Here is a 15,415-nt window from a genome sequence, read left to right on the forward strand (position 1 = left end):
GAATAGCACACAGTTTTTACACCTGTTTTGCATTTCTACTTCCACTAAAGGATGGCTGTACAACAAAACCATGTCATATAGTGAGGTCACATGGAGTTGTTCATGACATTATTGTGAAAATTATAGTGTTTCTTATATCACAACATGAGCAGAATATTTGATGACCCAAAATGAAGCCAAGTAAAGGTATGTACTGCATGTTCACAAAAAAAAACACAAGTACAATGATACCACATCCTTTTTATAGTCTACAGTAAAAAAAAAAGCCAAACTAGTCTGAAACTATTAACTGTGTTTGCCAGTATTCAATATACTATGACATAAATTGCTTCTCCAATACAGTTTTATTGGGCAGTGTCAGAAGACCCTAAATGAAACACTGATTTACCATGGAAACAAGTCAAAAGATCTCAATTTACCGGGACTGAATGACAAAGTTAAACATTTTTTTACAGTTCCGCTCAAACTCTAGCCAGGGCTGTTTCCAGAGGCTGCAGAAAGCATGCACTTGTAATTAGCGAGGATTTAATATGTAGTTTATGGGGTCAGTCTGGAATTTAAGTGTACCAGGATCACATCCACCCTGGAATAGGTCATTCAACGCACACACACACACACACACACACACACACACACTGTAATACTGTTGGCCTTTCTACTCTTTGCTGGTCTTTCTCCATCAGTGAGCATTACAGGATATGCCTATTAAAAACAACAGTAGAGTTGGAATAATAGTACAGAGTACAGAGCTGGAGCTAAGGGACATTAGTTTAGCTTCACATACAAACTTAAAGCAGGGAGAACAGCAAACCTGGCTCAGTCCAAAGTTAAAAAAGTGTCCAACATCTACTAGCAACTCCAAAATTAATCAATCTGTTTTTATTTTTTTGTTTAATCCATACACAAATAGAAATGTAAAAACAACAATTTGTGGTTATACTCCAACATTTCTAACATTTCTTAGCAAACAGCGTCTGGCCACCAAATTCTAATTTTTACATTTCTGGTTGTGTTGAAAGTAAACAAATGAGATACAAATATCAATCGCTGAGCTTTTGCAGTGTTAGTAGGTTTATTATTTAACCTTGGAGTGATCCTGCTAGCTTGCTCCAGTCTTTATGCTCAACTGATTCCACTGGATACGTGTCCGCTGCATTACGGCTCCGGTACGGTTTTGCTCCGTCGTCCTCATCTGGCAACCCCCACCAGCTGCGTTTTGAGTCCACCACGGCGCAGCTCCACCGAACAGCTGGAGTTACGAAACCGAGTAGTTCCCGCAATAATTACATAATCACGCACGACCGCAGTTATACGTATGTGTTATAAACACAACAACACTTAAGTGTTCCCAACCGAAGGATTAGAAGAAGTGCTCGTATTTGTCTCTTTTTTGAGGTTTTTGAGGTTTTTGTGCTGGCATCAACACGGAGTGTTTTATTTTGAAAATTAACTGGATGTCATGTTGTTGTTTCGTGTCTGACTTCCTGTCTGCTCTGTGCTGAATTCGGCTGAATTGCTGCGTTGTGCTGTGGCATCCGCCAGAAATAGAAGTCCTGCGTATCTGCTCTGGAGGGCTGCGGACTGCCGGAGCTGGGACGCAGCAGACACCTGGTGGAAGTTAACACAGAGACTAGAGTGCAACCGATCAGCTCTGCTGCCGTGGCAGAGCCGTAACGCAGCCGTAATGCAGCGGATACGTATCCGTGGAATCTGCTGGGGCTCAATAGTTAACACACAGACATGAGAGTAGTACTGATTTGTTTGTTGAACTCACGACAAGAAAGCTGTTGGGACCCTCACCACATGGTTGCGACAATAGGGCGGCCTGCATGTAGACCAAAGCTTAAATGCGGCCTCCTTGCACTAACAAAGCCTGGTAAGCAAAGGAAAGTGCACTGACCCTAATGTCCAGTAGGTGGCGCCTGCTTGTCACAGTCCCCCCGGTTTGACAACTCCCATCTACCATTGTCTGAGAGCGCGCCTGGGCACATCATCAGTTCCCCAGCGACCAGATACACGGAGAAGATAAATACAGCTGCACGCCAATTTCATCGCAGCAGTGTTGCCAACCTAATGACTTTGTCGCTATATGTAGCGAATTTTCAGATCCCTCTAGCGACTCTTTTTCAAAAAAGTGACTAGCAACAAATCTAGCGACTTTTTTTGGTGTTATTGGAGATTCTGACGTGAAAGCATGTATCGTTCTTACTCTTCTCAATGAGCAGCGGGTGATGCTGTGGGCCCCTTACCTGTCCCAAAGCACTCACAGGCGGTCCAGTCCTCGTGCAGCAGTCCCTCCCAGCTGCAGTCAAAACCCTCCTGAGAAGTTCACCCCTCCGCGTCCAGACTGCGCATGCGTGAAGCCGCCGCTGGCTGATCCAGCCCTGGCTTACAGTCAGGGCGGGATGTAAATGTAAAATTTTCTTTGTCTAAAATAAATCACTGCACTAATATAAGTTGATTTGTAGTTCTAAATTATATTCTTGTCTCTCCCACAACGTTATTCCTCTCTCCTACAGCGTCCATTACAACTAAATGCACATCACAAATTATGCAAATTACGTGATGACATCATTTAGCAACTTCTAGCGAGTTTTAGGACAGTCAATAGCGACTTTCCTTACTGACGAGTTTGCAACAGTGCATCACAGTCCCATCGTAACGTGTTGCTGGAAGCATTAGCTTTCGCCTGCAACTGTTACTCAAAGGGAGCACACAAACGTTTGGATTTAACCCACCAAGGCCGCAGTCTTTCATCTCGCTGCCACTTTCCAGATCAAGAGAAGAGCTGCACAACCAGCCTCTCTCATATCCCTGCAGAAGGAGGTTTCCCCTCAGAAAACGCCGCTTTGAACCGTTTTCTCGGACTCCGCTGGTTGAACAGCCACTGCAGGATGCTGCAACGCCTTTAATCCACACCGAGGAAGCAAGCTGGATTAAAGAAGACACGCACTACATGTGAGGCTTAATTAGTGTCTGGGCAGAGTTGGCATGTATTGTATGCTTGTAAGCTACATTGATTGTGAGTTTGTGGACCGCCGAGTCCTTTTTATTTGCTGTTAGTTTTACGCTGTAAAACACTTTTTGTTGCATGTTTTCTTTGTGCTCATCACGAGCTGATTCGGCAATAAGCCACATTCCTGTCAAGGATCAGCCGAAGGTGATTCAAGCCTGAGTTTGTTCACCGGCCGCTGAGTGATAGGAAGGCGAGTATTGGGTCTCCACAGCTGTTTCTCCCTCTTTGCTACACTTGGAGCGTTAGCTCTTTTGTCTTTGTCTCCCCCTCTCTCTCTCAACTAACCCACATGTACACATACACATACAGTTGCAATCAAAATTATTCAACCCCCACTACAAATTCGGTTTATTGGCAAAATAAACCGAACTAGCAGCTGTTTGCAATAAACAAATCATGCCACTTTTAATGACTACTGCAGTCTCAAAATTATTCATTTACTCCTTCATGACAAGCATCTTTAGTACTTAGTAGAGCACCCTTTTGCTGTTATGACCTGCTGCAAACATGATGCATAGCCAGAAACCAGCTTCTGGCAGTGTTCCTGAGGAATCTTAGCCCATTCCTCATGGGCAAAGGCCTTCAGTTCACTAATATTCTTGGGTTTGCGTGCTGCAACCGCCTTTTTCAAATCCCACCAGAGATTTTCAATGGGGTTCAAGTCAGGCGACTGTGATGGCCACTCTAATATCATCCAGGACTTCTTCTGAAACCAAGCCTTGGTGGACTTTGAGGTATGCTTGGAATCATTGTCCTGTTGGAAGGTCCAATGACGCCCAAGCTTCAGCTTCCTCACAGATGGCATGACATTTTCTCCCAGGATTTCCTGATACTTGATTGAATCCATCTTGCCCTCCACATGCTGCAGGTTTCCAGTGCCAGAGGAAGTGAAGCAGCCCCAGAGCATCACTGAGCCACCGCCATGCTTCACTGTAGGCAGGGTGTTCTTTTCAGCGTATGCTTCATTCTTCCTCCTCCAGACATACCGCTGATCCATAGGCCAGAAAAGTTCCAGTTTTGTTTCATTGCTCCACAGAACAGAATCCCAAAACCTCTTTGGCTTATTTATATAGTTTTGAGCAAATTGGAGCCAACTTTTCTTGTGCCTTTGGGTCAGTAGTGGTGTACGTCTTGGAGTTCGGGCATAGAGCCCTTCAGTGTTTAGTATGCGCCTTACTGTGGAAACTGAAACCTCAGTGTATGCTGCCATCAAGTCGTGCTGCAGGTCTTTTGCACTCTGGTGGCAGCCGTTGATAGCTTCCTCTTTCTGCCACGTCCAGGTAGTTTAGCCACTGTTCCTTTAACTTTAAACTTGCAAACTATGCTTCCAACTGTATCTCTAGGAACATTCAGTGCCTTTGCCATCTTTTTGTATCCTTTTCCTTGTTTGTGCAAGGCAATGATCTCTTCTCTGAATGATTTGGACAATTCTCTTGACTTAGCCATATTTCTAACATGCAATGAAACGTCACCGTCAACAGTCCAGGTAGTTGAGATGTTCTATCTCAAGCACACCTGATGCAACTAATGAAGCCCTTGATTGCTTGCATGAGGTGTGCTTGAGACCACACCTGATTTGCAAATGTGTGCTCTTATGAGGAATTCTATTCAGGGGGTTGAATATTTTTGAGACTGCAGTAGTCATTGAAAGTAGGATTTAGTGTTGAATTTGGATAAAATCCTTGTAATATTAGTTTTATTTAACTATTTAAACTGTTGTTGTGTAATTTGTTTATTGCAAACACCTGAAAAATTTTAAATTTTGCCAATAAACCTAAAATGCATTGGGGGTTGAATAATTTTGATTGCAACTGTATATTCGAGTGATACATACACGTAATCTTATGAGCGACCTGTTGGAGACCTTTTTGGAACAACACCTTGTGTGCAGTCAAAGTGCACATGAAGCCAACAGTGTTGTAACCATTGCCGTTGTTCAAATCCTGCACATTCGCTCAAGTGACTACCTGTGGGTGACATATTCACGTCTGCCATTCTTGAATTCAAGATACATGATTCAGCAAAATCACTATCATCATTCCTGAATTCGTGTCTGCACGTGACTTCTCCAAATTACATCCGCCATTTTATAGTCTTACGAACGTGACTTCCCCAAGTCACGTCCACCATTGTGTAGTCTTACGAACGTGACTACCCCAAAGCTTTCTTCTTATTTTATCACATAAAGAGCCTCAGCTGGTCCTCACCACAGCAAGGAGGACAAAGCTCAAATCCAAGCGATGTGCTGTACAATCAAAGCTTTTCTAACGTCCAGAATTATACCAATTAGAGTACCTCGTTGGCCTCGAATAACATCTCATTTAGCTATCTTGGGCATCCACTGTAATTAAAACCCAAGATATAGATTGGAGTGGGTGATGATTTTCTCGCACTAAAGTGGAACATTGTTGACAACTCTGTAATTTTGTGCAGTCAAGTTTTTCTCGCAGGTCATTTCCTGCTGAGGCTGATGGAGATCATCATTAGGCATGTGGATGATGAAAAAGGTTTTTCTACAGGCTTTTTCTCATGTCTGTTTCTCTTGTGGCCATTATTTGCACTTGCTGGAATGCAGTGCATCTTTCTCATTAACCTAAACAAAAGTCAATACCAATAATGCAAAATTCAATTAAAAGTAATAGCAGCTGAAGGGAACTGAAAGATTCGCTCTGCAAAGGCAAACATGGTTACAAGGCAAACAACATCAGAGTCCAGTCCATTCTGTCCAGAGATATAACGAACAATGGAATAAAAGAGGGCTTGTTAGTGTATCCAGAGCTGCCAGAGTACACTGCTAGTTTGACCTCATTACTGGAGCTTATACTAGTCACAGAGTTGACGAGGGGCGGAGCGGCACAGTTAAATGCCCTCTACAGACACGACATCCCCATGCCAAGAATGCACACTCATTTGGCATGCAGCAATGAGACAGACCCACACAAACTCAGCTCGCCTCATTAATCTGAAGCCTCACAAACATCGGCATGTTCATGAAAGAAATGAATTATTACTAAATGCTTTACAGGACTCTGAACAACAGAAGTGGGCAGAGCATGCAGGGGGATTACTTGCATGTAAAGCCTGTACAACTTGCTTGTAATAGCCTTTTGTTTGACCATATTCTTTCGCAGTATCATTGTGTTGATTAGGGGGACTGCAGATGTAAATTAGCTCTAAGCTAACTCTGGTGCAATGCATCAAATGGCAACATTTATGTTTAATATTGTAGATGGTCCCTCTACAAATAAAATAAATAAATTAAGTACAAAAGAAATATAGTAAGAGTGTGCACAGGGTTTTTGTAACCTCAGCAACAGGTGATGATAGCTTTTGGGTAACAATGTTATGTAAAAGTTATGACATACTTTTTCTCCGAGCTTTTAAAAAAAAAAGTCAAATGAGCTAGATGGAAAGAGTGAGATATGTTGGAAACACTGGAGGGAAAATGAAACTTTGTAAATGAAGCTAATTTTTAATATGCTAAGAAACTGCCTGGTTGTTGACAACATGTTTCAGCAAATAGCATCCCTCTCTATGAGTGAGAGCCAGACAGGATCCGCTATTTACTGATGATGACTATATGTGATGTACTAATTTCATTATCAACAGTTTGGTGAGACATTTTTAGATTTACAGGTGGAAGCACGCTAAAAAACCCACAGATATGAGCGTTAGGATCTGGACCATCACGCCTCTTTTGGTTCCGTAACACCAGCATGTTGTTCGAAATGACTGGAGCAACTTTATGTCAGCACTGCTTGGCTCCTGAACTGTGTGGCTGTAGGCTCTTAGTCTTGTTTTCACCTTTTTACTTTAAATTTAAAAGCACATTCCATTTGCTTTACTTTGGTTCCACCTTCAGGTCAAAATGACACACAGTATATTCACATAACCACATTGGAAGATTGCCATGAAATTTGTTGAGCACAGTCATGCTATAAGGTAGACAAATCCCTTTGACTTTTACGACCCAGTGTTATTTCCTCTAGAGATACACTGAGGAAAAACAGCATATTTTTAGCTGCACTACTGATTAGGGTAAGTATGTCAAACTCATTGTTCACTGCATCCGTTTATAAACCTACATCCCATTGTCGGATGTAATAAAATTGCAGCCTGTAGGGGCCACTGGAGGGGCTTTAGCCTTTCAAGATCTCTGAGTATTTATTCACCCGCCCCCTACTAATGTTATTCGCTGATAATCCTGAATAATAAAGGTTAAACTGATGAAATCTTCAGTGGAGGCATTATGACTTAATATTTCTGCTCTGACATGACTGTGTACTTCGATGATGATGTTTCACTCAGACTGTGTCCATTTTATGTGATGTTTGAGAACCTCGCAGTTGCCCGTGCTGTTCAGTATATGCCAAACCCATATGTGCAATGTTACAACCTCAAAGACTGCTGAAGCCACATGTGTTTCTCATGCATTGAGTGCCAAATGGAACTGCTATCAAACCACTCCTGAAGTGCTGCAGAACCTGGTCCTGTTTAGAGAGCATAACAGATTGTATTTCTGTCAGTGGATGACATTCAGAGCAACAACATGGATCTTATGACACACATGAGTCATAACATGTAATTAGTATTTCTGACCTTCATCTTTCTCCAAGAGACTGTTACGACATATGTGACCAAATATTGACCCGGGAGTCATGCATATAGTAAAGTGCACATATCCACATGCACAGAAATACACACTATAACATGCCACAAAAGGAAAGGGGAGAAAAGGTGTCAGTAACCTCATATGATTTGCTGGAATGATATGTTGTTAACATTTTTTCACAGTGTTTTATAATATAGTGGCTTTGGCTCAGGAGGTAGAGCGGGTCGTCCAGTAATCAGAAGGTCCTTGGTTTGATTCCCTGGTGTCCAAGTATCCTTGAGCAACCTACTGAACCCAATGTTGCTCCTGATGAGCGTGGATGGCAGCCCCTGCCATCACTGTGTGTGAACTGTCAGTAGACTGGGAAACTATACAGAAACCCAAATCCATATCAAAAACTTGTCTCAGAGGGTTTTACAAGCTGTGCAATATACAGCAAACTCTGTCTGTAGATCCTTGATTCAAAAGGAAAAACTCCATTACAACCAAGAAGATATTTGAGAGAAAAAAGAAAAAATCTATATTTTCATATTAATAATAGTTAAAATGATTACAAATTAAAGGTTGTCGCTCACAGAGAATTATCACCCAACTCTGCCAGTCTCCTTACTTATATGGAATGGTGTGAGAAAGCCGGAGGGGGAAAGAGAGGGAGGGAGAGAAAGAAAAGAGAAAGCAAAGGAAAAAAAAATGCCCTACATCTTTTGTGTGTATCCTCTTCATGTTTGTGACATATTCTACAGGTACAGACAAATGTAGTGAAAGCTGGTATGATGTCGATATGTCTGTTGACAGGTCGTTTGCAGGTCTATTTTTGCCAATAAATGTATGCGTGTTGCCGTAAAAATAGATGAGACTCAAAAACTCAAAAATGTGCCGCTGCAGTCTCGCTTGACGTGCTAGTCACAAAGGCAGTCTGTCTGCTCTAATCTGTTAACGTGGACACCTGTATGAAAAGCAAGATGTTCCACCATGCACACATGCTGCTCATGCAGCCAGTGTGTCCAGCCTGTAAGCTGTTTGAGTTGTTAACTACTGTAAGTTAGCTAAGGGCCCTGTCAGAGGGGCAGAAGTTAAACCTATACTTCTGCTTTCTTTATCGAAAGCTATTTGAGGTGCTCCTTTTTCACTATACTATTATTTCTTTTAAACACACACACAAAACATTCTTCTTCATCTTTTTCAAGGGGAAGCCAAGTAGGTTTTTTATAGCAATATCTAATGTCTTTCATTTCCATCTGACCATATACAGTACATGCAGATCACTGTGTCCACTGATAGGACTGGTCTGCAGTAAATGCTCTATTCTCAGGGAGAAGTAAGAAGACATCTGGTATTAGCAGTAACAGCAGAAGGTCACTTGGCAGTCTGTGCCCATCTGCCTTCTGTGTGTCTGATTTACAGCTTTCATATCCTTGCTTATGGCATGTATGGAATGCACTATTTAACAACATAACTGTCATCTTTTTCAGCATTGTTAAGGTATTTGGTAGCAGCTCAGCAGCAACGTATGCACTGTGTTTGAGATTCCTCTATTGTAACAAAAGGGTCCTTTATCTTTCATGGTTAACACATGATTGAGTTACCAAGATAGGGAATACATTTGCAACCACAATGCTGCATAACTTAGAATATCATCACTCTAGAGAACGGCTATACTGAAATGTGTGGGCCTACAGGTCCCCTCCTCCTCCCAATTAACTCCTCCTCTGTGGTTTCCGTATGGCTGCTGGTGAGTTTTATGTTCACTACAGGCTCATCAACTATTCAGACTGTGGTCTGGATCATTTGTTTGCCATTGGCCTGTTTCCCTGAGCAACATGCTTTGACAGTGGCCACTGTGAAGACTATTCAAAGAAGGCAATGTGAACAAAGAGCAGAGGTGACGAGTCAGGCCAACATGGTCGGTCACATGGTTACCTTTCCACCTCAGCGACTCACATCTGATTTGGTTATGGTGTGCAATTCTATGCCCTAAACCTCCCAATAATGTATCCTCTCTTTCAACAGGGTCTGACAGCAAGAGAGGATAATCTGTTCACCTCCAGCATTTTGCATATTTAGAGCTGGAGTCACAGAGATAGGAGCAGCTCGAGCTGCGGTCAAATACAATGTTTATCTGGCTCGTTTTAATGGACAGGATGTGTGGACTGTTAACTCTGCCATTAGAGCAGACTGAGAATTGATTGTCTATTGCACTGAGGCTGACCCCATAAGTCACTGCAGGAAAAACACTTTCAGTGTGTGTGTGTGTGTGTGTGTGCATGGGTGTCAGAGAGGTCACTGTCAGGCTAGAAAATATTTAATAGAAAAATAAAAGCACGTTTAAATAAACACGTGAGGCAGAGAAAGAGGACTTGCAGTAAACATGTTGGATTTATTATAAAGAGAAAAGGTTTAGCTGATGGGCCGCTAGCTCAGATGTGTCTGACCACAGGTGAACACAATAACTGACTGCAGAGGATTCATATTCCTATAAGAGTTCAACAAGAATATTGAGATCAATACTAATGGAATTATGCCTTCAAAATAAAAGCTTGAAATGAATCACTGGAGAAAATATAGCTCGAGTCAGGCCACAGTTGTTCACAAAGGAAGTCTACACTACGCCCTTATTCCGTTAGGCTTTTATTTTGAAAATGCCGTCCACTCGTTGTGTTACTGTAGTTGACTTGACAGAAGAGAAGAAGTTTGCGGCGCTCTGCGGGTCAGTGTCTGTGCATGACAGAGGAGTGTGCGTGCTCGCGTGTGTCTGCGGGATATTACAAGCGTTTGTGCTGGGTGGATTCAGGCCGTCAGAGAGCAGCTGTGTCCCGCAGGAAGGTGAGTCCGTCCGCCTCAGTGTGTGAGCATGGAAACCAACTCCGCGTTGTGTTCTAACCTCAGGATTTTGTCAACGGGCTTTCGCACAGCGTCAGAACAGAGGACAGGAGTTTGAAGACAGTGCTGTAACTTGCAAAATAAACACTTTTTTAAATCAGCTCACTTTGAAGCGTTCGGACAGGTTAGTGCTTTTTGTTTGTGAGGCCTGGACTGCTTAAACATGAAGAAATAATACGTTTATCACGTGAACATTGAAACATGGAGTGCAGTGTTCATCCAGGTGAGTCCATCCTCCCGACAGGTGGAGACCGTTCACACTAGCAACTTCATCCACACCGGCTTACATCACCTCAACCAGAAAAGTAAAAGGCGGAGTGAGTCAGCTGGTGAAACTGGAGACTCGGGCTCAAGGCCACAATAGACTATTTTATTATCTCTGAACGGAGGCCACGGCGCCAGATGTATATTATGTTACACTGTACATGACATCCAACACTACAGCAGAGAGGAGAGGACATTGGTCCGAGGCGGTGCGTGCGCTTCTAGGTGGGGAGTCAACTCACGCCGAACTGCCTTGAAAAATCTGGTAATTTTAATTTGCCATGCTCGTTTGCAAAGATGCATTCCAATTGATATATGACATCAAGTCGTGCTTAACTCAATACAATATGTCTTTAGTTCGGCATGTGTGCTGTACACCATGCAGCGTTTATTGAATGAAAAATGTGAGTTTTATTATTGGCAGGCGCGTTTCCTCACTGTTTTGTCTACTTAATACCTCACGGATGCGCCTTTTACGAGCAACAAACCAAATGCGAGTATTCTTAAGTCTAATGCTGCATGGAGGAATCTCTGACCGCCGAATTAACTGTAGGGCGCTAATGACTCATTAAAGGTATTAAGTCATATCCTGCTTATAGTGTACCAATGATGATGAGCAAAGCAACTTCGAAGTCTAGTTACCCGTAAGGTGTTTGGCGTAGTAAAAGCAAATACCCTGCCACAATTTATGGATATGTTATGACTATGATTCCCTTTAACTTTAAAGGAAACTTCACATTAACATGATTTGCAGCAGTATGTGATAGAATGCAGTCATGGTTCTGCAACTTAAGTCTGTATCTGTTGCAGCTAATGTAGAATATGCCTACAGCTGAGTAGTACTAGTTGACAGCTGAGTAAATGCACATTTTGTCAAGTAATATCACACACTTTATACAAACACATATCCACATACATACACAGCCCACTGCCCAAGTGTTTTTTCCTTTCCTTCTTATTTGGCAGGTAGTCTGGTATTTAGAATCTGCCAAAATAAATACTGGTAACCTGCGATTAATAGGAAGGCTCCACACTTGGAAGTGCATAAGGAAGCTAATTAGCAGCCACCCCCCCTCCACCAAACCTTCAAGATGTGAGGTCAGTGAACCCAGAGGGATTGTGACAACACTTGAGTACCTTGTGCTTGATCATTCTAATAGTTGGGGAGTGGAATGACTGTAGATTGATTCAGCCTATTCTCCTGCATTTAGCTCTTCTCCCTCAGATTTGCCATTAAAACTGTTGTTCACTCTTAACTGAATCAGTTCCTTATGCCAACTTCTGGTACATTGTATTTGTTTTTTCCCATGGTAGATCTGGTATAATATTATCTGCTGATGTTATTGATGCGTTTAAAACAACTTTCAGGTGCTCTCACGGGTATCACCAGGAAGCTTTTCCCTTTGTTCATGTTGCTCTTCTTGGATACTGTTGTTCTACTCAAGTTATATCCACATCCAATCAGAGTTTGGGACAACTTCTGACACTGTCTTGGATTTTGTGCATTCAGTTTGTTTCCTTTCTTACATGTGATTTGGCTGCCTTTTCCTCAGTTTTGATAAAAAACACACATTTCCTTTTCCAAGTTGAAGGCCCAGTCGACTTATCTGCCTGACCTCTAGGCCCACATAGCCTGAGCCTGCAAAACAAGGAACAACATTCTAAGACATTCATCTCAGAGACACACTGTTCATTGTCCTTTGTCGGCTGTATCCGGTGATGTGCTGATGGTGATGTTGATTAGTGTCAGTACACTTTGGACAAAGAAAGGATCCTAGCACAGTGGGATCAAAGTGATGATTAAGCCTCCAACCTGTCTGCTGCTGTATGAATTTCTTTCCTAATTGTCTGGAGTTATTAACTGTAGTGACGGTGCTAAGCTGTAGCTGCACATTATATCCACTCCAGAAAACTGCTAGCCCACAAAACTTGTCTGGCAATGTCTGAAGGCTGGGCAGTATATCAGTATTATATTATTATCATGATCTGAGACTATATATGGTCTTAGATTTTTGATAGCATTATATAGTGATATGACATAAGTGCTGTCTGTTGTGAGTGATTTTCTTTTCATTTTCTGAACTTACCAGACTACTTACGTTCTAGTACTCTAACACTTTACCCACTTTTTCAGTCGATTATTGAACAAAAATCTCATTGTGTTAATATTTTGTGAAAGTAACAATAGTCATCTCAACATTATTGTCACAATATCAATTTTGAGGTATTTGGTAAAAAATATCATGATATTTGATTTTGTTGTCCAGTCCCAACATTTATGAAGTGCTTTGGAGGAGATTTCAAAATACTGAGATGTATATTGTGTACTGTGATATAGCTTCAAAATATCCAAAATATCAAGATATTATTTTAAGGCCATATTGCCCAGTCCTATCTTGTAGTTACCCTAATAGGGCTTATTCTAGTGTGAATAATAATCTAGTGTGTGTGTGTGTGTGTGTGTGTGTGTGTGTGTGTGTGTGTGTGTGTGTGTGTGTGTGTGGATGACACAAGGTAACACTTCCCATGTTGGTAGCACCAGCATGTGAAGTGTTACCTCCAAAGGCAATAGGCCTATCAGTGAAGAAGCTACATTATTATAAAGGGTTAGAGGTCACTGTGCTGTAGCCAAGATGCTAGTATATCAGTTTAGAGTAACGATAGCGGCTCTGGCCTACTCCAAAATGTGTTTAGGAGAAGTTTACACTGCACTTAAGCAACTACAGTAGTTCTACCTAAAATACAAGAACAGTGCTGATATTGTTTTCGATCAACTTAGGTTAGCATTATCTTAACATCAGGGTTGCCAACTCTCCCGATTCATGCGGGAGACTCCCGATGTTTAACCCTATCTCCCGCGATGCTCCCGGTCAGTAATTTCTCCCGTTAATCTCCCGATTTTACAGTGAAGGAAACAAGTAAGATTGTGGGGGATATTTGTCGCAGTATCTGGCAACCCTGGCCTGCCTGTGCATATGAGGCAAGCCGGTGACGTGACTCTGTCACTCGCTGGAGGCAGTGATACGCCAAGTAGCGTTGATACTGCCGGAAAATAAGAAGAAGAAGTCACACGCTGGTGGTTTCTGTCTTCCTGCTCAGTTTCAGCGTTCGGACAGAGATGGATAGAGTCAGAGAAAGAGTGACACTTGACACAGAAAAATTGAAAAAGAAAAAAAGAAATATGTGTCCAGATTTAACACAGCGTGGACCGAGACCTTCCCCTGGGTTAGAACCAGCCGTTGTAGTACCCACCATGCGGGAACAAGGATTAAGGCTTGGACATTCATACACTCACTAAGATGCACACAATTCAGTGTCCAGTTAGTGTTGTTTGTAAGGCAACTCTTTTGCACATTGTGTACAATATTGTATTTCTGTACACTCATTCTTTTTCAGTACTTTTGAGATTTTGAGGAGGGAAGGATGTATCTATTTTTAATTTGATGTGCAATAAATACTGCGTATTAAATACATTGCAGTGTAACCGCCTTATTATTTAGCCTTCTGGTACTCATTTCAACAATTAAAACTGCAAATTTTTTCATTGTCCTCAATGGTAAACAGAATCATTTATTGAATATCAAAGAAACAACATTTTCAGAACAAGGTTCCTTCATCGGGTTTAAAATACAAGGCAAGAAATGATGACAATTTATACGCACACCTGGCGAAGGAACCTTGTTCCTTGGGCCGATACACCGATGAAAAAAATCTCCCTATTTTTCACAACCCAATGTTGGCAAGTATGTAACATACAAGTAAGCTATTACACTAGCTAGCTACAGTTAATGAAATCTGCTCTCAAGAGCCAGACTTGGAGCAAGTTAAATAGGTCTTTTTCCCAGTGAATTATTGTACATAGTAGAAAAAGCACAGGTGTAATTGTTAACATTAATGACTGCTGTCTTCCATTTGGGTATGCTAGTCCCAGGGTCCTGGTGTTGTGCCTGCTGGCATAGTGGACACTGGAGCTGCGTTATCAATACTGTTATTATTAACACCTGTTCTTTTCACGAACAGACAAGTCAAAATGTCTGTTGTGAAAAAGGCCTATAGGATAATGTGCAGGAAACAAAATGTCTCCTGGCGAGTTTACCTATTGATTTAACTTTTTGTGATAAACCAACAAGTAAAGCTTTTATCTTTGAAATCCTAAACCATAGTAGCACAAGTAGAGTATACAAATACACTTAGCTATGTTTACATGGACTTCATTCCAATTGAATATTTCATGTCAAAATTGGCCGAGGTCATGTTTTTTCCTGAATACATAGATGACATAAACATCTCTGTAAGGATCCCACATATTTGATTGAGGCTGTATGCATTGTCTTTAATAAACTAACATCTGCCAATATCTACACAACATTGAATGTGAATCTGTAATATTGCTGTTATCAGACTGTATAGTGTCCCTAACATCAGTTTGGTGCTTTGTAAAGGATGGCTCAACCAAATCATAACTGACTAAACTGCACTTTACTCTCAAAACCTGGGCAAATGCAACCAAAATATATCTACAAGGCTAGATAGTGTGAAGTGAACTAGAAGTGGAACATGTATTTTTGTACTCTGCTAGTACCGACCTTTAGATATTATCCATCCATTGTGTCACTGTATATTTGTGCAAGTGCAGTCTGAGT

General features: G+C 41.6%; 1 long non-coding RNA gene across 1 annotated transcript in view; it reads left to right on the forward strand.

The window, feature by feature from the left end:
* The first annotated feature begins 10,360 nt into the window (after positions 1 to 10,360).
* LOC141014633 (uncharacterized) overlaps positions 10,361 to 15,415 on the forward strand; it is a 50,609-nt gene continuing 45,554 nt past the window's right edge. The window contains exon 1 of the long non-coding RNA XR_012180505.1: positions 10,361 to 10,451. This is a non-coding gene — a long non-coding RNA (uncharacterized lncRNA). The remainder of the gene's footprint in view (positions 10,452 to 15,415) is intronic.

The sequence above is a fragment of the Pagrus major genome, chromosome 19 (genome assembly GCF_040436345.1).
Source record: "Pagrus major chromosome 19, Pma_NU_1.0".
In the NCBI taxonomy this organism is placed as follows: Eukaryota; Metazoa; Chordata; class Actinopteri; order Spariformes; family Sparidae; genus Pagrus; species Pagrus major.